Here is a 24,399-nt window from a genome sequence, read left to right on the forward strand (position 1 = left end):
GTGATTCTGTTCTCACCTACTCCATCTGACGCCGCCCCAGAGCTGCAGCTTGCCACCGCGACCTGAGTTCACCACCTGCTGCACTTTGCACTGCAGCACCGGACTCCTGCTGGCGCCAGCGCTCCTGATCCCAGCAGAAAGGAGCTCGACCTGCAATGTGAGTGACTTCAAGTGCCTCAGTGCACTGCATCTCTAACAGGTACTGTTTGTGGGTCTTCCCGACACCATAGCTGGTCTGCGACCAGCCTGAACTGTTTAGATTTGTTTGCTCACGATGCTGTGATAGCCCGGACAGAGCTATCAACATCAAGGAACTATTTTTAAAGCTTATATTGATAACTGTAGATTTAAGTACTGTATTGTGGATTCTTATCGTTTCTAGTCTTGTTTATAGAAATATTGGGTATTTTTCTAAACTTGTGTGGTCTCGTTTTTTTTGTGCTTACTCTATTACTGTTGGCGATGTGCAAATGCTTTTAATTACTGCCTCTAAGATGAGCCGGACTGCTCCTGCCAAGCGACCAGGGGGTGAGCAGGGGTTATTTTAGGAGTGTACCTCCCTTATCCTGACTAGAGTGGTGGTTTCTGTCTGGCTTTAGCACATGCCCTAGCCTGCCAAAAATCCCATTTGATACAAACCTGAACTAAAATATAGGGAATGGTACCTTCTAATTCCTAAGGGCAAGCTCAGCAGTGTCAATATAACCATTACTTTGACTTGACGCCCCCTCAGACCCTCCCTCCCCCCCCCCCCCCCGCCCCCGCCCCAACCTTGGACATGCTTTTGTCTCTTTGCAGCTGCAGCCAGTTTACCAACCGTATGTTTTCAAGTGACTCGAGGGCTAACAAGACATTACTAAAGGATGATATAATAAAATGCTGTTATGATGGTAAACCCCATGCATGGGAGATGTTGGCACCCCCATAATGCAGTGGAAAAGGCAGCCATCACTGGGATGGGTGGGTTGTCAAGTGAGATGGCAGTGGCGGTCACTGCTTGCTCGCCACTGGGGCATAGGTCATACGTTTTTTGATTAGATAGCCAGAGCAGGTGGGATTATGAGGCTGTGTGGCCATGGAATTTTCCACAAAATTAAGCATTTACCACATATTCATTAGCTGCATAATCGTATCTGGAGACAAAATGTATATCAGAATTGCCAAAGGATTAAAGTTACTAAAGATGCAGCAGCATGTATTGGCGTGCAGTTGCAGGCCCTAGGCGAAGATTGCCTGGACAACTTTCTGTTGCTTATTGCTATATTTGAGTGTGTAACTGGTATGAATGGGGCGCTACTTGTGCCCAGACAGTGTAAACCATTATAAAAATAACAATCCAGTAATACTATCGCAATTTGCTACATTGCACTGCAAAATGTGTCTCTCTTGCTGGATAATTAACTCAATACTGCCGCATAATTAGGCCCGCCCCAGCCACATAATTCCAGTCGCCCTTCAAATTGTCCATGCCAGCTGCTGCCAGGCAAAAAACAGCCCCCAGCATGACCATCTGATGGGGCTTTGGTCCAATCTATTGCGTGGGTAGGAAGGGTGGGCTGGTAAGTGCCACAAGAGGTCACCATGAGCTTTTAAGTGGTGGAAAGAAAGTGGGTGATGTAAGAGGGCACACCTCCTGCTTTCTTAATTTCACTTTGATCTGAACTCATCCAGTCTGATTTTAACTTTTTTTTTCTTTTTTTCTTCAGGTATAATCAAGATAAAGGCCAAGGGGTGCCTGGATCTCACCAAGTGTCTATCTACCGAGACCAACACTATTATAGGTATCGATTACACAGTCACCCATTCCTGCTGTTTCCGTGACCTGTGCAACTCTGGCAACTCTGGCACTGCTGTCAAACTCTCCATGCTGGCTGGACTCGCTGCCCTCCTGCCCCTGCTGAAGCTCCTTTGAAGGATCCTGATGACTTCTTGGCACTTTAAGAAGAGACGAGGGCGGGGTTGGTTTGGGAGGATAGCTACTCAGTCTGGTTCCTTGGATGTGAAGTGCACTTCTGTTCTCCTGTTTGTGGCCTGAATTGTTTCGACTTAACAGTTTCATATTTTTCATTATTTATAGTTATTGAAATGGACCTTGTCTGAAATAAACCAAACATTCCTGACCCTTGCACCGTGCTCTCAGAACCAGGACATGTCTGAAGGCGGCGAGGCTTCCACCGTTCTCCGGTCACTCGTTGAACCGGAGCAGGGTCAGCTGTCCATTGAAGCAGCATCTGTACCCATCACTGATGTCCATTGATCTCTGCTCCTCTTCCTTCCCTGTTTGGTGCCCCAGCCCCACCTGCACTTGCATGACTGCAGTGCCTTTCTTTGAGTTGCACTTGTACTAATGTTAAATGTTTCAAGCACATGTGGAGCTTGACATGAAGTCTGAAACGACTGCTTGCTTTCTCCAAAATCTATTTTTGTAATAAAGACTTTATCAATGTATGTATTGGCACCATTATTTACTGTGACCTGTCTGCAGTTTGCCACTGTTGCCTTCTTGGTTCTTAGCACCGAATTTACTGTCCCCTTAAACGTATTGCACCCCTGTTGAGGTTCAGGTATGCAATACTTAAGAACATACCCTCTTAACAGTCCTCGTGCAAACTAGTGCTTTATCAGGTTATGGGCGCTGGGCTGGAAATTGCATGGTTGCTGGGAGGAAGTGTGGGGCCTGGTGGCTAGGTGTAGATTGGTAGGGGGGGTGGCTGTCTGGCTGGTGTGCATGTGGGTGGGGAGGAGGAGTGTGTGGGGGGGACTTTGGTGAGTTTGGGTGATGTGGTTGGGGTGTGGGTAGCTGGTCGCTGGATATAGTGTGGGGGAGGGTTCGTCACTGGGATTGTAGTGTGAGGTAGCTAGATAGTAAATGCAGTTAAACTCATTACACTATCCAATAAGTTAAATGTGTAAAACCTAAAGCACAGAAGATCTCAAATACATAAGCGAACACTATTAAAAAGAACCCTGGAATGAATAAGATTATGTAGATCAAATGTAGTCATTCATATGCTCGTTAGTTGTGTAATTAAGTATTTTGTAAGATCTAGCCTGATTGTTTCACTTTCCAGCTAAAAGTATTTGATTGTGACTGAAAACAAGCCTATGGGGGCCTCTTCTAGTGCACAGTGGCTGCTTCCAGAAGCAGGGTATGTCAGGTCCTGGAGTCCTCCGAATCGTACAATGCTTAAATGGTTTCCAGCTCCAGACAGCCCCTAGGTCTGAGTAAAAACTGACATGGAGTGGTCAGGCGAGGAAGGGGACAGCAGGGAGGGAGACCTGGAACGAGAACAAGGCACTATGATAAAACATTCACTTAATCTACATAGACGTACGTTGCTATACATAGATGCACAGATATTTTGCATTGTAGGAATTAGTAATATCTGTAAAGGAAAAGAACGTAACCATGCCTGGCAACACAGGATTCTGCAGAGCGCAGCAAATAATGACCTAATGGAATAACAGTACATTTAGAAACAACTTAGTGTCTCATGACCACAGATCATGCAAACAATTCCAAACATACCAAAAGGTGATAATAAGATCTCTTCAACGGGGGATTGTAGAACGGAGCTAGCCAGGGGGTAGCTCAATCAACTTTTTTTTTTCTGTGACCCTGGGTGCTCAAGTTTCTAAAGCGCTCAAAAAGCAATAAACAATTGTATTAAAACTCCACAGATTCTGTTTCCTCTGGGTGCTTACAATATTAGAGGAGAAAAACACCCCACTCCTCCCTGCATAATCAAACGATTAGGCATACATTGAAAGTCCACATAGATTGAAGCACTCCCTTATAACTGCTTGAAATAGCTCAAATAATTACATAACACAATTATCCAAAAGTTCTTGATTTTTCTTGTTCAATTCCAATCCCAAACCAACTCGTTTCGCCGAGGTTATAAAACACCTATCTGCTTCATCAGGGCTGGAAATAATACAGAAATATTTGCGTTTTAGCATTACATATTTTCCAATTAAATTTCTAAAATATAATAGACTAGCAGCCCGCCCCAGCGTTGCCTGGGGCAGAAAGGGGCTGGGGCAGTATACCCGACCCCCCCCCCCCCCCCTCCCGTACCGACTCCCTCCCGCCCAGACTCCCTCCCAGACTCACTCGCGCCCCAATCCCGGACTCAATCACGCCCCCCGCCCGGACTCACTCGTGCTACCCTCCCACCCAGACTCACTCGCGCCCCCCTCCCGCCCCGACATTTTCATTTACAGCTGCCTCCTTACCTGTGCCGCCTCCTCACTGCACAGCCGCTAGTCACTGCACCGCCCTCCTCCTTGTCATCACCCACGTCTCGTCGTACCCAGCGCTAGGTCCTGGCCGGCGCTACTTTCAGGGGACTACTTTGTTCACAAACGTAATTTTTTACATTTACTTTTTTTAAAATTTATATAGCCTATGTCCATCTACACACCCTAACATTTTCATAGATGTATCGGGTGTGTAGATTGGCGCTGTGGTTCCCGAGTTTACCTGGCCAAAGCAGACAACCTGCATGCACTGTTGAAATGGCCCTGTCGGGAAATGACACCCAGAGGAGGTCAGAATATTTCTGTAAATCTGGGAGAAGTAGGAAAGGAATGTGGCACTCTGCTGAAAGCGGCCATCTTTGCAGCAGTGTAGACAGTGTCTACCTTCTGACTCACTCGGGGGGGGGGGGGGCCCACCCTGCCCTTTTTTTTTTTTTTTAAATTTATATAGCCTATGTCCATCTACACACCCTGACTCTTTTATAGATGTATCTGGTGTGTAGATTGGCGCTGTGGTTCCCGAGTTTACCTGGCCAAAAGGTGCAAGTTCTCTCTTTATAATAGTAGTATAGATAGAGCCCAATATGGCCCATAGAAAACCTGTGCCTTTCAGATTTTACTCATTTAGTGGATACTCCATGGAGTCGCAGTGCGCTTTAAAAGTACACACATTTACATTTTACATGCATATAATTCCTGGTCATTCAATTGTATTATGACACTCTTAGGATAAATTTGTGTAAGACCTCTGTAATCCAAGTGAAAAGTATAGTCCCAACATAGATCACAAAGAGACTTGAGTTGACCAATACTACGCCATGCATAGATAAAAGTGAAAAGCCTCTTGTGAGATCGCTTTATATAAATCTGCTTATAGCCCCAAAAACTAATGAATTTATTTCAACATTTTTTTTACCTTATCTTCATATATTCTTGCTTAAGGGGAGAAACATTTCCTTACTTAAGTCACAGCATAAAGGGAGGACTTCTTGACGTTTGTGTAATATTTCCAACATTTAATTATCAAATAGCAGAAGTTTCCTACCTCTTATCTCAGGGAGAATGCTCTTTATTCTATTTGTTGCTATCGTCCGGTTGGAGTCCAAAAACTGTTGCGCCCATATAATTCTAAAAGAATAATACATGACCACTTCTCAAAACATTGTAATCACTATTTTATAGTAGCCTTTTTCGACAACCACAGAGGAGTGCCCTTCCTATTTAACTACTCTCACCTGGAACACTATTTCCTCTATCATCTAGGTCCAGTTCCTTTATTTCTATTTTCAATTTTCTCGTATTTCTTGATTGCCTGAAAGTAAAAATCACTGTTAGGTCGCCATCCTATTCTGAACCATTACCGAGACACTACCGATGCTCTACTAATATAAGCCTCCAGATTCGTACCTTGACTTAGCTTCACTCCATATCCCCTCGTTTTCACTCTGCCGCCCTTAGATCCTGCACCTCTCCCTGTTAGATAAAACGCGTATTCTATCATTACTACTTCAAATATCTGCGTATCCCAATCAAAACCTTATGCCCTTCCAATCTGAGCGCTTACCTCCCTCGTTGTCTTGGCGTCCCGTGTAAAGGCAACACCACCAACACTTCCTGGTTCCATTTTGATTCTTAGCCCAAAAATAGAGAGCGGACTTACCACTAGCGTTAGCTCGGCCGCCATCTTTGAATGGAGTTTTGTTGAATTGCATTTACAATGGATATTGTCCCAACCTTTACATTAGTCAACGCTAAATACTTATTACCTGCTTATCCCACTTCCAATTTAAGTACCATCTGGAACAATGGCCAAAATTAAGCCCCTGCTGCATGAAAGCAATAAGGAATGTTATAATGCTGATAAGCTACAGCATTAACTTCAGGCCTCCTGGTTCCAAGTCACCAATAGGAGAATCTCTAAATAATGTGCACTGCGGTGCTCTAACCAAATGCTGTACACTCAAGACTGATTGCACAACAAATCCTTGGAATACCTTTCCCCCACCGAAGAGATCTTCTGTAAACCGGGAAATATATAAGGGGCGTTCTTATCAAAAGTTCATGGAATATCACCCAGGTGATCGCAAGCAGCAAGTCTCACTCTGGTTAAGTGGCGATAACTCTGAAGACCTTCTTTACCTTCAGAAAGGCAATTAGCAATCCATGAGCCCAGAGCTGCCAATACAATCGGTTCAAATATCCAGTAGTCTTGCAAGAACAAAGAAGGCGGTTCCGGCAAGGAACAATACAACAGTAGGAATTAAGCAGCAGTCCCGCAAGAACCTACGGGAGGTTTGGCCAATGGGACTACCACAACAACGGTCTGAGCAAGGATCTAATACAGCGGTTCGGCCAGCAGGACTGTTACCTCGAAGGTTTGAATAAATAAAGTATAATCATAAGCAAAATGGGGAGATGCAGGAAACCTCTACCCTCCTAGGAAAGAGAAATGGCGGTGCGGCACCCCTACCAGTCCTCACTCGGCGGCGATCAAAGAATCAATGGCACCGCGCTGATTTCCGGCAACAGACCTTTGAACAAAGGCGTGTTGACGTCACACATGCCTCTGACCATTGCTCCATGGGAATTGTAGTTTCCTATATCGTGTCTATAGCTCGCGATCCATGGCTCAGGGCAGTGTTCTGAGCTGGCCTCCGCCATGAGATGCAACGAGTAATATGTATATTGTTGGACTTGCTCAACACAGGGCAAATGCAGATGGGGCCTGGAGTTTCGTTAACTTCACTCTACAGTAGAGGGGACCAGATGTGCATTTCCAGGAGCTTTTCACTCTGTCAGCTGAATATATAGTAGGCGAAATCTCAAGCATTTGTTTCATTGGTGCCTCTGGTTTGAAGAGGATGTACTGCTGGTTGGGCTTAAAAAAACTCCATGGGATTCGCTGGAACCAGATACTGTGAGTAGATCTAGACCAAGAATCCTGAACTGTCCCAGCGACTCTTTTGTGAGTAAACTGTTGCATCATTGACAGATCCTTGATTAGAGGTCAATTATGATCTTTGAGAGTGTTGTAAATAAGCTCCTTCAGTCGGTGGTAGTATGTAAGGAGATTTATTTAAGAGCACAGCAGTAAAGGACGCAGTGTCTGCTGACCAGTCAACCAACTGTCCAAGCAGAACCTGGAGACCAAGCAAACATGCTAATTCTAGAACCAGACAGAGGAACATAGAGTAGAATAAAGGTCCTAGAGAACAGGATAAACAGGCAATTAGTTTACAACACATCTTCCATCTTTATAAACAAAAGAATAAAACATCAATTGCAAAAACAATCTTTTAGATAAACAGGTGGTTTACGATACCTTGAAACCCTAGAAGTGGAAAGAGGAGGTAGAGAAGGAGAAGAATCAATGATGGTGTTTTGAAAAGTAGATGAACCAGAATCCGACACATCACCACCGCCAAAACAAGACCTGTCCAAAGGAGGAGAAAAAGGAACATACTCTTGAGGTAAAAGCATGTAACCACTACCCCTCTTCATTTGAGGAAACAACAAGAATTATGAGAAGCATCATCAAAGTTATCAGACACAGGTTGAGAAGGTGTTTGCCCATTTTTGTGATAAAGAGCAACCCGCCTCAAATTCCACTTCTCACCATTTATCAAGAACATAATTAGGGAAAACTTTTCTAACCGTAAAAGGTCGCCTAAATTTTGTCAAACCTTTAGCACACCTCCCTGGTTTAACCTTAACCAGATCCCCTTTTGAAATCTTATTTCCCACAGTGGCAAAAGGCAAAGTAGAGTTAGAATCCACAAGATCACCTCTACTCAAAAGTTGTTTGACCCAAGAAGGACCAAGCTTGGACCCAGGAGCCCTTCCACACAAGATTTCAAAAGGAGATTTTGTGCAATTACCATGAACAGTTGTTCGATGAGCACACACCATTTCCTGAACCAGATCACACACCCACCACTAGAAACAGCCAGCTGAATAGTTCCCTTCACCAACCTATTGACCCTCTCACAAATCACATTACCCTGTGGGTTATAAAGTGAAGTTCGATGATGGGACACACCAGAGTGAGAAAGAAAAGACTGCATTTTCTATGACACCAATTGGGTCCCATTGTCGGTAACGAACACTGGGAAAACCCTCACATTGAAATAAAGACTTCAAAAACTTTATGATGGTGTCTGTGGTGATATCCTTTACAAATTCAACAACTATCCATTTTGAGAACATCCACGCACACAATGGCAAAACGTTGATGCAGATTAAGCTCAGACATGGGGTCAATAAAGTCCATGCATATTGTATGCCACGGCACACTAGGACAGAAAATCTCACCCATGCTAGTGCCAACAGCCACATTCAAGCATTGCTCACCTGCCTTGCACATGCTACACTGTTCAACCCACACAGCAACCTGAACATCCATGCCAGACCACCAGAAATTAGATTTGAGCCTTAGCTGGGTTAAGGTCTGACCTAGATGCCCCTCATGAACAATATTAAAAAGCTTAGGTCTGAGACCACAAGGTGGAAAAAAACGGTCATTGCGCAAATTATCATCCCCACAAGAAGACAATTTGTCCAGAATCTTGACATAAGGACAAACAGACCCGCAAACAACTCACTCTCCTTGAACCATCCTTAATCAACCTAATGACATCCTTGAACTTCATCTCTTCTCATAGCATCAATCCATTCCTGATGCGAGAAAGAACCAACACCAAAGGAAACCACATCTTGCACCCAAGCAACACTTTCATCCAACAAATCCACATGAACATCACCCTCAGTTGGTTTCAAAGGCAATCTTGAAAAACAGTCAGCTTGGAGATTCCTCCAACCCTGAATATGCTCAACTTGAAAATGAAAATCCTGCAATTTAGCTGCTAATCTGGCCAGCCTTGCAGAACCTCTAATAGCACCACCAGGGGCCAAAATCATGAGCAAAGGCTTATGGTCTGCTTTAATAACAAAATTGACCCCCCCAAAGATAAGTGTGAAAATAGTGCGCACCCCACACAGCTGCCAAGTCTCTTTTTCAATGACCCTGTAATTCCCCTCTGCATCAGTCAAAGTTTTAGAAGCGAACGCAATGGGACGTTCAAATTGACCAGGTTTCTGAATTAGAACAGTGCCCAAGCCAAACGCACTTGCGTCAACCATAAGGATGGAGGGTAGTCTGGTGTTAAAATGAGCTAAAACACCCGCCTTGCAAATTTCGTCCTTCACCAAATTAAGCTGATTCCTGCTTTGAACCCCAAACAAACTTGTGCCCCTTCTTGAGTAAAATTTTAAATCGATAGCCTTTTCTGAAAAATTGCTGACCAATTTAGAGTAGTACTCGCTAAGGCCCATGAAGGACCTCAACTGATCCTTATCAGCCGGTCGAGGAGCTGACCTTCTAGCCAACAACAAATCCTTCTTTGGCTTAATCCCAGAAACAGAAATTTCATGTCCTAAATATTCAATCTGCTGAACAAGAAAGGCACACTTCTCCCTGCGTAAAGTAAGACTTGCATCGCCATTCCTTTCAGTGTGCAGCCGGAAAACCCGCTAGCGCGCATGCGGTTAACAGACCTGAGATCAACACAGAAGCGCAACTTGCCATCTGATTTTTTTAGAAATAATGACCGGAGAAACCCACGGTGATCCCTCCACAGGTTCAATGACCCCACTCTGCAACATTTCCTCCAACAACTCTTTCACCTCACTCCTGATGGCAAGAGGAATCCTCCTGAGCTTGTGTTGAATAGGCAAATAACCTTCTTTCATCTTTATCATGTGGTAATAGCCCATTAGCTCGCCCAACTCATTCCTAAAAACAGAATCCAACTCGCTCAGAATTAGGTCAAAAGAATCATCCTCCAAAACGTCACTTGATCAGGAGCCCTTGGGTTGATAATATACTGGTCATATTGATGAACCCACCCCAATATGGGTGGACCATGAAAGGGGACACAGATTTTTCCAATTGTGGACCCGTTTTTAAAGACAATGCTGGACTCAATAACCAACAAGATCTATGGTTTCCCCCGGAAATCCCTTCGGAGAAATATCACTCTTGAATAATGGTTTGTCCGACCACAACATTCTGAAAGTGGATTGAGGAATGATGGTGTGACGGGAACCAGTGTCCACCATAAGTGAAACCTCCTGCCCATCTATTACAAACATAGCTTTAGGTCTATTTTGTCTTCGATCATCAACCCTTGCAACATCAGAGTCACTAACTACTAAACGTTTTTCAGCAACAGAAGAACTGTCACAAGAGTAATCTTCTACAACAGTAACTTTTTGCTTGTTCTTCGTTTTACACATCTTTGATAAATGTTCAATCCTGCCGCATTTTAAGCACTCTTTATTAGCTGCGAAGCAGAACCTGGCCTCAGAAGAATGGGAGTTGCTCCCACATCTGTTGCAAAATTTGTTTGAAGAAAACACCCTTCTTGGGATATGTTTTCAACTTATTTTTGATCACTGCAACAGAATCATCTAGACCAGAACGAGAATCAAATTCTCCATCTTGATCAGAAACTACAGACAAAAATAAGAGGCATCACTGGGTTCGTTCTGGCCAGGTCCAACTGCTACAAACGTTGCTCTTGCTGAGAATTATTTGAAAGCCCCTTGAAAAACAGCATATTCAAGGATCAGCAGGCACAAGTCGCCAAAATGTTGTAAATAAGCTCCTTCAGTTGGTGGTAGTATGTAAGGAGATTTATTTAAGCGCACAGCAGTAAAGGACCCAGCGCCTGCTGACCAGTCAACCAACTGTCCAAGCAGAACCTGGAGACCAAGCAAACATGCTAATTCTAGAACAAGAGAGCGCATAGAGTAGAATAAAGGTCATAGAGAGAACAGGATAAACAGGCAATTTGTTTACAACAGAGAGCAAAATGAATGTCGTCAGAAGAGACTGGCTGATCACGTCAGTTCTGTATGTATCAAGCCTATCGGAGGCAGGTTTTGCAGAGGCACAATCACAAAGATCCGCCTCAAGTGGGCTGCCTCGAATAAAGGAAGATCTAGATCGAATCTGATCATTGCATGAGGGGTGGAGCTTAACTTAAATAAAAGGCGGCATTTTGGATGAGAACTGGTCTTATGTATTTACTACCTTTTTCATTTGACATGATTTATCCATAACTTGGGAGTGGAATAAGTAATGGGGGGGGCCTGATCGCATGCTCTCCATATGTTTGTGCAAACATTGTTTCTGGGAGAGGGGAAGGAGGGTTTAAACGTTTAGATGTTGTAGACTGGTTTAATTCTTGGCCAAGTAATAGGCCAGGTAAACATAAGTTTACTGCTTCTTTGTCTCCCAATTTGCAGGTCTGTGGATTCCTCCCAAAGGCTATGACTTTTTTTGTGGTGTTGATATTTGCAGACAGGCTTTTCATCAGGTAGTAATAAAGAGCAGCAGGTTGATGCTGTAATCCAGTTGGTGTCTGAACAGATCACCAGGTCGTCTCCATATGCTAAATCGCTAACTGGCAGTGTTCTAATTTTTATGGAAAATAGTAACTGACGCCCACAAATAATACAGCGCTCTAAGTGTGGAACAGCATATCAATAAAAATGATTGGCACCCTCACCTAGAAATAGTCATGGCATAGAAATCGAGCAGATTCTTCCTTAAAGTCGCAGCGGCGGATGCAACATTTACGATTGATACAGCTACTTGCACATTAGGAACAGATTGAAGAAACAGCAAGGCCTGCCTAAAATTTAAAATGTGTGGTCTGAGTCTCTCTAAAAGGTATAAAGGAAAACCAAGTGCATTAGACAGTCATTCACATGGACCCACTCCTTTCTCTGTTCCATTGGCCTCAAATGGGTGAGCCATCATCAGATGGCCTAAATTTGGATGAAACCTGAATAAAATGAACCTATGGTAGGTAGTCAAGACGTTGCTCTGATGTTGCTGCAAGCCCCACATCGAGTGATCGATTTGAGACCCCTGAGCTCCTCAAGAGGTTATATTGATCTCGCTGCCTGTGCCACCACATCTAATATGGTCTTTAATTCTACTTTTGAGCAATCATAGTTGAAACTGTGCCGCTCCCCCCGCTTGATATCTTGGTATGTAATGAAATTATCTGATTCAGATAGTTTGCATCTGCACTCATTTCTCAGAGCTTATACCTGAGATGTTTGCCATTTACCTTCCCAAAGGCGTATCAAGAATCCACAGCACAAACCTCTAGTAGTCTCCTGAGGTCTATTGCCTTCTCTATAAGGAGCCCACTTGCTCCGATTCCTGCTTTCATATGCCGGCATCTGGTTGTTACAGTTTATCCATTCTGTTGAATGTAACTATTGGTATTTAATAAAGTTTGCCTTCTGTATCTAGAAGGGCTATCAAGGAGAAGTTTGCTGGATCTTTTAGCATTCTTTTTTGTGAAGTGTATTTTTTATTGACCCATGCCATGATGTGGGTACATCTCCAGAGAGCAAGACCATATCGAACACCAGCTTTAGTATATTGCTCCAACTCTGGATCCGTTTTCATTGTAGCATTCGGTGACCCATTGGGGGCCTAAGTTCTTACTTGTATTTATTGGTGAAGCTAGTAGTTTCAGTGACATTGCCATCTGCTTATTATACCGATGTCATTCAAAAGTATCTTGTCTCGTATAACTGGATTTGACAAATGCATCAATTTGTCTGATGGCATCGAGTAGTCTGTGTCTAGCCTATATGAGAAGCCAGTCCCTACTAGATGCCAAAATCTTTTGTTCAATTCTTTTATTTAATTTCACTTCCTGTACCCTCATGGTTTTACCCTCTTTAGGTCTCGCCTAGCGTTGCAGCGCGAATACGCTGCTTTCGCTTTACGAGGCATGCACTATACAATAGTGTGGAAGCTCTGCCCACTCTCTGGCATATCTTCTTCATTGGCTTAGGTTATAAATGCAGCCTTCCGATTGCTTTTAAGCTCGTTAGTCGCTCCCCACCACAGCCATGTCAGTCATTTGTATCCTTCCATGGCTCCTGGCTCCTTCACTGCAGACTTTCTTCCCTTCTTACTACCTCCCTGCAGTCTGACATCTTGGGGCCCCTCACCCGTGCACTTCTGGTCATGCTTGTGCCTGCCTGCTTCCCCGTTTTCAATGCAATAGGTCTCATGTAAAAGCGAGTCCTATTTCCATTGCTTGTTTACATCCTGTCTACTAATGCAGGCATCAATAGTCGCTTTGAGGACCGATACATTCTGGAAAACCTCTGTTATTTCATGGTCTGATGTTGTCCTTTTAATTGAGGCCTCAAGATCATCTGCGGCTTACCCCAAGGATCATCCCTCAGCCAGACATTGTTCAACATCTACTTGGTCCCGCTTGCCCACGTTGCCAGACGGCACGACCCCAACATAGTCTCTTACGCTGACGACACACAACTGATCCTCTCCCTCACCAAGGACCCCCTCACCGCCAAAACTAACCTACACGAAGGAAGGAAAGCCATCGCCGAATGGATGAAGAGCAGCTGTCTGAAGCTGAACTCTGACAAGACGGAGGTCCTCATCCTCGGCTCCACCCCCTCAGCCTGGGATGACTCTTAGTGACTGACTTCCCTGGGAGCAGCACCAACACCCAACGACAACGCATGCAACCTGGGGTTCATCATCGACTCAACACTCTGTGACCAAGCAAGTCCACGCAGTCTCATCCTCCTGCTTCAACAACCTGCGCATGCTCCGGAAGATCCACAGGTGGATCCCAACTGACACAAGAAAGGTCACCGAGGCCCTCGTCTGCAGCAGGCTGGACTACGGAAACTCCCTTTACGCGGGAGCCCCGGACAAACTGCTGAAACTACTGCAACGCATACAGAATGCCTCTGCTCGCCTGATCCTCAACATCCCTCAACACAGCCACATCACACCCCATGCTGCGATTGTGTTTGATACTTTAACTATATTTATAGAATTACCTACACCTACAGTTTCGTTAAACTGTGGGGGCTGCCATTGGGGATGATACTTTTTTACTACCATTTGAAGACTTTGTGACTGATTAACTACTAGGCAGTTTCTCAACTTACATGAGGGTTAACTCTAGGGGCGGTTCCTGCATTAGAGTGTTGCCCTAGTTATATTCTGCCTTTCCTTTTACATGTACATATAAACGTGTGCAGAACTCCAACTGTGGCAACTTCCAAAGCCCACATTATTTTAATAGCCCGAGCGGCACGCCTGTTTTAATTCATGCAGTCTGTGAGTGACGGAGACATAGGTGGGGGGCAGCAAGCTCACGGCACAAAGTGCACTTGTAGGGTTAGCCGACTCCCTTCTCTGGCCAGCCCAACATGCGCATTAGAGGCTTCTCACCATCTGCATATTCTCATAGCTCGGGTGTTCAAAGCTGTCACCCCTGCCTGCTCAAACCAATCCTGCCGCTAATCTCTTGCTGTCTGACAGCAGAAGAGCAGCTTGCATCTTGATTGGCTTAGAGAACCGCCCTGCAGTACTACCCAATTATATATACCATCTCGGAGCTGCATCTCTCGAACAGGCACCAGGACACCTTGGGTGAGTAGGTATTTCGGCTAGGTCAGGTGGTTTCTTCTGCAGGTTGCAGCCTCTGAGAAGCAGGCAGGGAATGTATATAGTCGGTCACAAGCTAGGCCAGGGGTCTTCAAAGTGTGGGGAGCGACCCCCAGGGGGGCCACGGAGTGATTGAAATGGGGTCGCGCATTCCCGATCGCACTTCTGCCCAGGCCCATCTGACTACAGTGATTCAGCCCCCCTCCTCCCCCGTAGTGTGTCTCAGCTCGTGCTGCAGTGAGCTCCGCTGGGCTGTGTCTGCAGTCTTATCTCCAGCACAGCCCGGCACCCCTGAGTTTCACACATCGTTAACGGCCATTTGCATATTTACATACCTTTTAACAAGCATTTGCAATGCAATAGGTCTCGCATTTACCCGAGTTTAAGGTATTGGCATTGTAAATGACAATGCCTTTTATTTATGTTTTAAAACCAAAACATAAATAAAAGGGATTGTCATTAACAATCCCAATAGCTTAAACTTGCGTAAATGCGAGAACTATTGCATTGCAAATGCTTGCTAAAGGATTGATGTGGTCTATGGCTGCTAAAACCCTTTCCAGAACTTTCAGTCATAAAACAGCATCCTGTCGACTCAATCAGCCCCACTCCCTATAAAAGATGTTTGCAACCTGTTCCCATTATTTAATAAAACGGTAGGAGCTTAGACACATCACAAGGATGGCACTAGGCGCTACATAAACTTGCATTCGTCAACAATAGAGCTCCCTTCCACTCAACCCGCTGTAGGGAGGCAAAAAGGTCACAGGTCAGTCTGTACAAAGGCCACAAAAGACATGCATGAAAGAAAGAAAAGCAGCAAACTAGCTGTTACGAAATCGGATTGAAATGACGTCACACTGGGCTGGAGAGGGTGGGGGGATGTCAAGATACCTAGACGTAAGACATGAGACAAGAACAGTAATTTACTGCGCGTCTGCTCGTGCAGACGGAATGAACACGTGTCACTGCAGAGTGCCATCATCTCCTCTTCTGCCGGACACAGATCACACTGGCTGTCAGTAGAGCACCCTTACCCCCAAGCACACTGGTCATCATGGCCATTTACTGATTGTCATCCCTTCCAGAGCACCTTTACCCATTAGCAGTGGTGACCGAATTAGCAATCTGGCCTCCAGTCCATAAAGAAACCCTGGCAAAGTGAAAGGTTTGGCTACTGTACTGTGCAGACACACAACATACATGCACACCGCCCATCATACAAAGGCACGAATGTACGCAGGATAAAAGACAAAAGACGGATGCATGCAAGCGGCAATGAAAACAGATCAGTAGACATCTCTGTAAACAGATCAATATTCATCCAACCACCCATGTACACAGGGCACACACATACACATACACATAAGTACGATTGGGCAGACATGAATAATTGGGCAGACTGAGGCTTTGATAAAAACCCAGTACCGGGGAGATGCAAGCCTGGGCTTTGTCCCCTCTGCAGTGGCAATCAAAGAAGACAAAGAGTAAAGTGGAAATACCCATTCGATCATTGGCCTCTCCTTGGAGGTCTCCTGTGTGACGGAATAATTGAAGTTCAATCCCCATCCAATCCCTTGTTTTTTTTGGAAGGCTCCCCTCCACGTAAGAATGACGTGCCAAACACATGACTCTTCAATGGCTGTATTCTATAATGTGACATGCAGAGCACGCCCCTCTCTGGAGTCAGCATACACATGGTTCAAGATGGTAAGCCACACAGCTATCATAATTACTTAATTTCTTAATTCAAATCATTGTGTTGTGGTAACATAGTTCAGATATTTTTGGCTGCTAAAAAAAACAAGCATTTTCAATGCAACGGTCTCGCTTTTGTGAGCGTTTTAGCATTTGGCATTGTAAATGACAATGCCTTTTATTTATGTGTTTTAAGCCCAACACATATATAAAAGGCATTGTTATTTTTAATGTCAATAACTCAAACTCTCGCGAATGCGAGAGCACTTTAATGTTGGCTGTGCCCCTTTCTTCAGACGCTGCTCACAGTATGCAGGTTAAAGTGAGCCGCGTCTAAATAAAGGGGCACGGACAATATTAAAGTCAAAGCTCATATGGTGCGCTTTCACACAAGGCAAAAATAAAACCACTCAGAAATGTTCTGCGCGGCCGCTGGTGTGAAAGCGGCCCGCGTTATTAATTAATGAAATAAATAAGCGCTGGTGCCAAAGTGAAAATGACCTGCGCTATTAAATCATAAAATAAGTAAGCGCTTCATCCCGGCTTTGAACTGAGTGTAAAATCACTGGAGGAGCCGCACAACCTTTGCAGGGAAAAGGTTCCCCCCGCGAGCCCAGCGGAAGAGGATGCAGGTGTCAGCAGATCAGGCCTTCATCAGCGTCAGCATCCGGAGCCAGCCCCAGCCCCGCCTGCACATGCTGAGCAGAGAGGGGAAGGGCACCCTCCGGGATAGGACCGGCGAGAAGGGCACGGGGGCAGAGGTGCGGGAGAGGGTCTGGAAAGGACAGGGCCGGAACAGGCCGAAGGGAGAGGAAACGCACTACTGACGACAGAGGGCCTTCTATTTCTACCGGAAGTTACATAGTGGGGCTCTCGAGAATTAACACTAGAACTTGAAATGTAAAAAAAAAAAAAAGGCAAAAATACGGAACATGCATAGTAACGGAAGCCAAAAAAGTAATTCATAATATACCCATCCACTGCTTTAACCATGTGTAGTCTTAATTTATAATTTCTCAACAATCATAAGGACAATACAGAACCAGCACCGCCTCTCCCCTACCTCCTCCACCGCCGAGGAACGGGCAGAAATGACGGCAAAAACGCAAATAAAAAAAACAAAAATGGGGCGGAAACATATACTGAATCCCGCCCCTCCAGGACTCCCTGCCCTGCCTCATGGTTGCCAAGGCAATATTTCTGAAAATATTGTCGTGCTACCGTAAGGCAGGTCATGGAGTACTTGAGAGGTGGGATCCAGAGCAGATAAATCTGCTAAACAGGAGCTTTTTCCAATGGCAGGCCTCCGTTTCGAGAGGCCTGCCAATGGAAAAAGGGGGCGTGGTTTCACGCAGTACTGAAATTCTCCTGTTCACAATAAGTCTTTGCCTCCAGCAGGGCCATGCCCTGCAATGGAGGCTTCGACCTAAAAACTGGTTACTGAGGCTTAGTTTTTTTTTTATAGTTTCAGTACCCCCTGGGCCCCAACTCAGCCTTTCCCTTACATTTGTATTTTACATTTACTGCAATAGTGTGAGAATTTATTTCATGAAAAGAAATAATAAAAAGTAGAGTTGCCAGAAGAAAAAAAATACCAGCCATTTTTCAACACACTGTTTGCTACCTCTCACATTTTGTTTGCTTTATATACTTGCACAAGTGCCACCATTGCCTACGTAACGTTTGTTCTTGTGTTTGAGTGTGCCATTTATTGCAGTATTATACCTCTACTTTTACTTTGTAAGCTTTTGTAACCTGCACACATATCACTTTTTCCTCCTGTAATGTACCGTTTGCTACCTCTTGTATTTTGGTTGCTCGCTATTGTCACTTTTGCCTCATGTAACTTAACGTTTGCTTTTGTACTTTGTTCACTTATAATTTTCTCCTCATGTAACATTACTGTTCCTATTGTGAAGCGCTCTGACACCTTCGGGTAAAGTCCGCGCTATATAAAAACGCATAAATAAATACATTCGTAATGTGACTTTTCGGTCTTTGTTTCCTTTATCAGTTATGGATCATTGAGGCAGCCCTAGAACACAATTAAAAGTGCTTTCTATTTAGATTTGCTGTTCCAAGTATGCACAGATGAGTGCTGAAATATACAGCTTTACATGACTGCTTATTTTTGTACCGTCTGGGACATCAAATATTGAGCAGGCAACCCTAACCATAGGACTGGAAGTATGTTGCAAGATCAGAATATTTATTTCCTCCACCCTCGATCCCTGATTAATGTCATAATGGCAATAGTTTAACCTACATCTTAAACCCTACGCCACAGTCAATAATATGTTGAGTTACTTCAAGTGTCTGGAAATGCACCTTGCATTCAGAGAACTCATTTATCATTCTGGCACTTCACTTTCATGCTCACCCTGCATTCACAGCGATCACAATGCACTCACACTGATCATCATGCACTCACATCATTCACCCTCTCACCCTGCACTCACAGTGATCACTCTGCAATCACAATGCACTTGCGTTGTTCTCCCTGTACCTCAGCCTGCAGTCACGCTACTCATCGGCACTCATCCTGCACCCATGTAACACCTCATTCACCTACCGCCTCACTGCTCAATTTGCAACTCGCTCAAACAAGCCCATCATTAACCACGCATTCATTCATCCCACTTAAATTCTTATGGCCAGCTCACTCACCCTGCAGTCACTCCTCTTTCCCTACTCTCATACTGTTGCATCGCTCACCGTGCACTCACATGGGCACTCTTCTCATCCACAGAGGGCTGCTCCCGGACAGGGCCAGGTGAGCTTCTAATGTGGCAGCACGTATTCCTGCGGAGTGGAAGGCCCATCACAAAGGTTGACTAGACATCTTTCTGATGTTAATTGCTGTATTTTGGGTATAAACTGGTACTGTTTTATTGTGAGCAAAAAAATGTCAAAATAATGAAGCAATTCTATCCCAAAATAACGTGGCATCACATAACATTTACATTTTCCTCTCACACAATTTAGTCAAGCCTTCCGTGTAATTTGGTCGTCACCTGTCTCGTAATTCCAGAAGCCCTGCCTACAGGTTTAGAAATGTTTGTCAGGAGGGGGTCCTTATGACTGAAAATGTTGACAGGGGGGTCTCGGCACCCAAAAGTTTGAAGACCTCTGAGCTAGGCAGTAATCCATGAAACGTCTGACTAGTGCTCTTGACAGGCCAGTATTGCTTGGTCAGCGCTTGTCACAAGAAAGACCAAAAACTACCAAATTCCACCACGCATGGAGTGACAGAGGAAGCAAAACCAGACTAAATGGGTCTTATCCAATGGTAAGAGCGTGTACAACTGCTGCATACCATTCACCATGCATACATGTATGCTTTTCAAAATGATGCGTCTAACCAATCATTTGCAAATATGTGATTGCTAGTCCACTGACTGCTTATTCCTCTGGCTCGTGAGTTGCGGTGAAGCAAGGGTGTGACGTGAGTTTGTGTGTGTCCGGGACAGCAGTGAGCGAACGTCTGACGGGGATAGTATGATGTCTGTGACAAGTTTGTAAACTGGGTTTTCTACGGCGTTGTCAACTGGTGTTTGGATGTTAGATGTCTGGTGACGTGCAGTCGCAAAAAGGTTTTGTTGTACAGATTATCTTCTAAAAGCTGCGTTAACCTGCATAGCTGCCAGTGTTTTGCTCCGAGGTGTTCATTCATGCGGTGGCCTCCACTTAGACTTTGACCAGTTAATATACAACAGGGTGGCTTCAATAACATAACATAGCATGACATTACGGGATATTACTAACGAGAGGTTGAGCCATGAAATAAATAACACACCATGCTACTACATGCAACATGATTCAACTTCCCATGATTACACTATTCAATACCACATAAATACACCCAACATAAAATCACTGTCACATAGCAACAATCCACGTAAATATTCCAGACCATGCCACATAATCTCAATCCGCATAATAACACCCAACACCACATAAATTCATGCCACTCAACTTCACACATTTCCATTCCACGCCACATACTTCAACACCAAACCACGCCATTAAATTCAACATATCACAACATACCACATACATCCAACACCTACAATTCCACATCATGCCACAGAATTCAAAACACGCCACATAATTACATTCCACTATATAGCACTGTACCGCACAAAATACCATTCCACATAATTACTCTGACGAACAATCCCACTACACATAATTCCCGTAGACTTGATACCACATAATTACTATCCACATAATTCCACTGCACAGCATGTCACTTAGTTCCACCACACACATTTCCACCACACACAATTCCACAACTAACACTTCCAATTTAACCCACCTAATTCCACTCCACACAGCATATATCCACTCCAAGCCAAAACACATGGGTAAAATACATTGTCATTTGCAATGCCAGTAGCTCAAACTCTCACAAGTGTGACACCGATTGCATTGCAAATGCTTGGTTTCTGTAAGCCACTTCTACTTGTTTAAACATTTAAATCAAGCTTTGCTGAAAAATTAATAAATGTTGCATCGATTTCCTAAATAGCCTCTATCCTTTGTATGCTGCTTGATGATTTGGCGTTCTCTTCGAGGCGCTGTGCTGATACGAATATTTCAGGACAAATTAGACCATTTTTGTCATGTCTCACATTTCTCTCCAGGTGCTATCCTTCCCATCCAGTTAATTGCATTCCTCCAGTGCTTCTCTTAACCTGGGTTAATGATGCAAGCCTGATTGATTTTGAATTCCACACCATCTTTTTGTTTGTGATAATTTTCGAGGCTGGTGTACAGTGTCCTGTTTGAAAGTGCTTATATTAATGTGTTATACAGAGTATTGTGATCACTTTCCACCCTACCCTAGAGATAGTTTCCTCACACGTGAAAGTGGGAAATTTAGATCCTGGTAAAATCTATAAATGTACTTGAGAGAGCGCAATTTGAATAAAACGTATATCCGAGTCATATTTAGAAGCATATCGTATAAATGTAGGAATGAAATGTATATCGAACGTGAAGTTGACGCTTATAGCGTAAAGTTAATAGATGTGACCAAAGGAATATAGGAAATGTAACTGTACTTACTTTGAACGTGTATCAGATTTAGAAGGCCCGTATACGTAGTGGGCTAACGTAGAAATGCTCACGAACAGAAGAACGTGCAGAGTGAAATTCATGTACGTGTGTAACTTTAAATGCAGAAACAGCGAGAAATGTAACATGGAGAAATGTGCAGAGACCATATATATCGATGTAACAAATGAGAATATAAAATTATATTCTATGTAATTTATATCCTATGTAAAATGTATTCACTCATAAGCAAAGGGATTTGCTAAATGTGATCATGTATAAATGTATGTTAAAGGTTATACTGTGTAGAAGAAGTTTGTAGGAATGTTAGAAGAAGGTTTAGGTCATTTGTGATTATAACCTGACTGACCAAGGGTTCGCAGGAGTGTAGTCCGCTGTTGGTAATTTAGTGGGCTCACAGGAGTCGTGAATAGCCTTGATGTGAACGTGCGAGCCAAAGAGTCTAGTTCTTGTTAGATTTAAGGTGACAAATGTCGGACGAAGTTTATTGCCTAAACATGAGAGGAGACGATAGGAATTTGAGTCTTGTTTTGAAATGACCATTCACAAGACCAAGAAAGGTTATAGGAATAGTCGTAAAGAATAAAGTTCTGATAAGGTGATATATTTTGTTCCGAAAGTGTCAAAGGTAAAGTTGAATGAAGTCACCAACAAGAAGATGAAGATGGCGTCTAAGGAGAAAGGTCAACTTAACGGACGACGCGAAGAGACGAAGCCATGGAAAGACCTAGAAGATGACATCATATGTATGAGCATGTGGTGGGCGTCGAAGGGGCGTTCCACCCACACTGTGATTGTGTATTTTAGGGACAGCACCCTGGGGAGAAGATAGCGGAAAAGGCAGATGGCCTGAGAGCTCAGAGAGATCAGAGCGCGAGAAAGCAGTAGGCCGAGGACCCTTAGAGAGCGGATGGGTAGGCAGAAAGGGAACTGCTTCTTAAACTTAAGTTACCTTTAAAGGCTAAGAGAGTTTGAACTTCTTAGGGAGTCAAACTGCTGACACCTTTTTTTTTAGGGTACTAGAAACTTGCGAAGTAGGGATGTCACCTAGTATAGAGTAGGGACAGATTTAACGTGATTAATTTTCTCTTTCTGTAGATGACGCAACGAGACCACATTGAGTTGATGCTATAATCTGAAGAGATTTGGAATTGATATTAATTGTATTCTTTCGTATATTGATTGAGATTTATATTTGCAACTTTTCTTAATTTTATATAAAATCTTTTAAACTTCAACAGTTGTAAGTGGTTCTTCAGAGTCGTGTCAGTTTCTGGGGTTTATCTAACCTATGCAGGGGCTGTCTTTTACTCAATGACAGATAAAAATCGATCCAAAATTAACGAATGAGATAAGTTATCAAATTGATCATAAAAGATATTAAAATCTCATTCCCCGCAGTTGGTAGCAGAGAAAGATGGTTTTCTTCTTGAGGAAGACAACCTAGGTTAGGTTTAGTTTACCCCAAGGTCCCTAGTCATCGACGACCAGAAGAAGAATCCCTGTCGAAGACGGTGCTGACGGTGCGTCGAGAGAAAAGCAGCAGAGTCGGTCGAGAGTGAGTATAAGGGTCATGCGTTGTAAGATTGCGGTGTTTTATGTTGTTCCTGTGTTGTAATGTCAAGCGGAGTTGAATGCCTGTAGTGTGGTTGAGGGAAGGTTGTGAGCGCGCGCAACCGGATAAAATCTTATGTCCAGAGAGGGCTTAAGTGGTTCGGGTGTATCGAACACCTAGAGTAATTTGTCTACCATTTGAAGGGGGTCATGAGGTACCATTGATCGCCCGACAGACCGATGATAGGGGGAGCGTTTGAGTGAGTGTATGAGTAAACGCATGCTGGTCGTACGTTTACTGTGTGTAAGTAACCTATCAGTTGAGGCAAGCGTCTGACCGTAAGAGGAAGACGTGTCGCCAGTTGAGGTGACAATTACAGTTAGACTGTGGCCGTACAGTCAGAGAAAAGTGATCGCTTGGACGGAAGTAGTCATTTTTCGGCGTATGAATGAAACGCATGTAAGACCGCGAGACGAGTTGAGAAACGAAGGAAACTGCTGCAGAGGGGACAAGTGACGTCAGCGTAGAGCCGCGCTGAGATTGGTCGGTTAGCGTAGAACCGTGTTGAGATAGGTCGACTAGCGAGAGTCGCACAGGGATTGGTGGTTTGTCATCGGGACGTAAATAAGGAGAGAATTAATAAAGGAAAATCGTAGATTATTAAAAATGAAGTGCTTTAAGGGTTTAAGAAAAATCTTTAAGAGAAATAGAAGAAACTTATATGCCGGAGAGGAGGCTCCACCAGAAGGCACACCAGCTTATCATATGGCAGTAAATGTAGGCTTACACTCGATAATGTGGATCTCCGAGTGGAATAGGCTAACAGAAGGGAATAAGGAACTGACGTTTCCAAGATTTGGAACATTTAAGCTAGAAGGGTTGAACCAACTAAAAGCAGTAATGCTTGCAGCGAGACCTCTACCGAGGCCAACACAGTTCGAAGCACTTAGTGCATGGTTCAGAGCAGCACACAAGAGAAATTTAAAGAGACGCCAAGAAAGAGTGAGACGATCAGTAAAGGCAGTGCAGGATGCAAAATGGGATGAAGAAGCTAAGAAGTGGAGAGTGCAAAAGATAGAAGCAGACAAACTGTTCACCATGATAGAAGCTACGGGAGAAAAGAAACCTCTAGAAGAAGATGAGGAAAGCGAGACGGAGGAGGATCTGATAGAGAGACTACTAACAGACAGACCACCTCCATATAACAGCGAAATCGCAAGTCCCGTATTACAGCAAGGGGACGGAGCTAGATGGGGGGAATATAAATCGATCCCAGTAACAG

The sequence above is a fragment of the Lissotriton vulgaris genome, chromosome 5 (genome assembly GCF_964263255.1).
Source record: "Lissotriton vulgaris chromosome 5, aLisVul1.2, whole genome shotgun sequence".
Lineage (NCBI taxonomy): Eukaryota > Metazoa > Chordata > Amphibia > Caudata > Salamandridae > Lissotriton > Lissotriton vulgaris.